Here is a 3,173-nt window from a genome sequence, read left to right as displayed (position 1 = left end):
CCTTAAGTCATGCCCTGTCTCCCACAACATTGGTTCACAAAAGGTTTTTCAGTTTATGTTCAACATTTCTGTAGTGTTTGCATGGTTTCTGCTTCTCGTACCCAGAAGGAAGCAGCAGAACTCCCACCCAGGAGCTCATCCGCCAGCGGAAGGTCCTTTTGGACACATAATGATGGTTTTTATTGAACTCTATCGCTCTTAAGGTAAAAAGTACTGCCAGTGGAGGTGCTGTCGAATGAGAGAGTAGGACCCTGAAAAATAAAATGGTAAAATGTTGTGAAGAAACAGGTCTTCTTTGGCTTGAAGCTCTTTCTTTGATGTTGATGTATCTGTGCATGCATAAAGGCAGAAGGGTGGGACTTAGTTTGTTTGAGATTTTGTTTACAGCTCCTCCCTACACGAGTCTGGGTCCACCAACTGCACCTCTACCGAAGATGACCCTGGATGAAGGTAACATCCTAACCTATTGTGCAAATATCAATGAGACTCTTTCAGGCATCCGGTCCCAAATAGCAGCAGCCATCCCATGAAGCTGAAGGCGTCCTTCACCTGTCCCAATCTGGTGACTTCGTTCTGGTGATGAGCTTCAGAAGGCAGAGGTGGACTCTAAATTGCCCATAGGTGTGAATGTCAGAGTGAATGTGTGTGTGATTGAGGCCCTGCGACGGACTGGCGACCTGTCCAGGGTGTACCCCGCCTTCGCCCATCAGTAGCCGGGATAGGCTCCGGCACCCCCGCTACCCCGAAAGGGAAGAAGTGGTCAAGAAAATGGATGGATGTCTGGAGTTTCCCTTAAAACACAAATGTTTTCATCCTACACACCTAATGTCCAAATTAAACCATAAATAAAACAGTTAAAATGATTTTTTTTAATTAATTATTTTATTGAAACTAGCTATGGGAACATAATAATTGGGAATAGTAAAGCGTGACACTCCCGTGCTCGCTTTTCCTGATTATTTTTGATCTCTATGGCTTGCCGTATTATCGTCCCCTGAGGGCACCAGCGAGCCCAATAAGGAGAAGCGGCTTTCTCCTGTGCGGTACAGCTTCTGCTCCTCATTGGTAGATTCTTTGAATCCAGAAATGGAAACCTCTACCTATGCTTTTAGTTAGCTCTTAAAATTCAATAAACCTGATATCTATCGATCCACGTCCTTCACTATGAAGTCGAGAAAGATTTTGACGGAAGCTCCTCCCACACGCAGCGGGAGCTTCAGGTGAACAGACTTTAAGATAATCATGAAGCAGCTACTTTAGCGCTCGTCAAAACAAAAACGGTGTTCATGAATTTAACTCGAATTCAATTAATGTGAACGGACAATTGGTTGAAATTATGCAGCGCAAGGTGTGCGCGCACGTGGAGGATGGGGGTTGGTGTGGTCCACACGTGTCTCGAATTATCCTGTATTCATTTTAGTCAAATTTTAGTCGACTAAATTACAGTAGATATTTAGTCGACAAAATATATTGTACAATAAAGCATTTTTATGAGATTTACTAAGTATGAATAACACAGATTTTACTACATTGTAAAAAAAAAAAAAAAAAAGCATTTTACTTCACTTTGCTCCAAAACTTGAGATTAAACTGGTGACTGCTTATGGATCTGAAGAAGCAGCGGAACTGCTAGCGCTCGGAAATACACAACAACATCGGTTTATAACTTTACAAACGTCATGCAAGAACAAAAAAGCATCACTTGGATGTTTGTTACCTCTGTGCTTCAGAGCACATCCACGTGAAGAAAAGCTTCTCCGTGCAGCATCTGTGCTATTTAGCTTGGTGAAAAACAAACTATTTAAAGCAAACTATTTCAGATAATCCTACTCTTGAAAATGCCACAACAGTTAGAAGGGTAGGGGGAGAATTCAGATTCATTCCAATACACTAGAAATAATCGTGTTTGCATCTTTACCTTTGCGTGGATTTCAGGCTGGCTTGTCTGCAAACGTCGCCTCAGGTTTGGTGTGTTTTTGCCTGTGATGGTCGCTCCACACAACGTCTTGTTGAGGGTAAAGTCAAATTTGTCCTTTTATGTTCTCTTCTTTTTCTACCTGGAGTAGAGATTTTACACCTAAATCACAGAGACAATTCACTGAAATAGCGTCTTCACGGGCGGGCTGTTCTGATTGGATTGAGTGCAACCGCAACCGCGTTATTCTTCAATAGCTTTTAGGTAATTAGAGCAAATGTGTCCAAATCAGTCTACAATAACAAAAGTAACTTAGATCTATCGGAGTCAGAAATTTAGATTCACTTTGGATGGTTTTTCTATTTTTAATCAATTTTTTAATATACATTTTTGTGTCATAGTCTGTGTTTATGTTGCCTCTCTTTGTGGATTTATGTTCTAAAAGTTTCTGCATGAGTTTCCTCTAGGAACTCAAGTCCTTCAACTTGCTCCAATGCTGAAAATCAACATCCACTCAACATCAACTACCTAAAATGTTCTATATAGCCTTTTACCTTTTCATCTGTTGGGTCTCTGTGAACTTGCTGGACTTGTGTTGCTGATGATGTTTGTTTTGGTGGATGAAAGTATTTTGATGGTTTTATTTTGCCACACACAGAACTTTCCCTTTTTTCCATGTTTCTTGTGGATCATCTTGCCTGACGGATGTTGTTGATTTGTTGGACAAGACTGTCATAGGGAACTTGTGCTTTAAAATGTGCTCTGAGTATCTGCCCTGCAGAGCATTATACATTTTATTCACAAACTCCGTTGGTCTCAGGTGTCTTTTTTTGAGTAGGATAGTGTTTTTGACTATCCAAAACCACAACTCCACGTGACAATTTGTGTCATGTGTTCTCTCTTTTTCTGATGTTGTGGCATGGCAGAGTGCCGTGTTGATCCTCCCAAAAGAAGGCTGCTCCACAGAGGGAACACGCCCATAGAGTTTGGCATCAGCATGTCGATGATCTTTGGGCAGTGCAGGTCATTTCCTTTTGCAGTTGAACACTCAGTTAAAATGTCAACTTGTGCTTGTTCTTGTTGGACACTGAACAGTCTGGAAAAGGGAGACTTTGCGATGACTGTATTGCCACGTTCCATGTTGAAGTTTATTTCGCTCAAGTCGACATCCTGGACTTTTTCTTGCGAAATGTTTGTGTCAGACAACTTTAAATTTTGAACAATTATATGATTGATGTTTGTCTTAGTACACAAATTT

This window comes from Oryzias melastigma, linkage group LG24 (genome assembly GCF_002922805.2).
Source record: "Oryzias melastigma strain HK-1 linkage group LG24, ASM292280v2, whole genome shotgun sequence".
NCBI classification, from domain to species: Eukaryota; Metazoa; Chordata; class Actinopteri; order Beloniformes; family Adrianichthyidae; genus Oryzias; species Oryzias melastigma.
Note: the sequence above shows the minus strand (reverse complement) of the source record.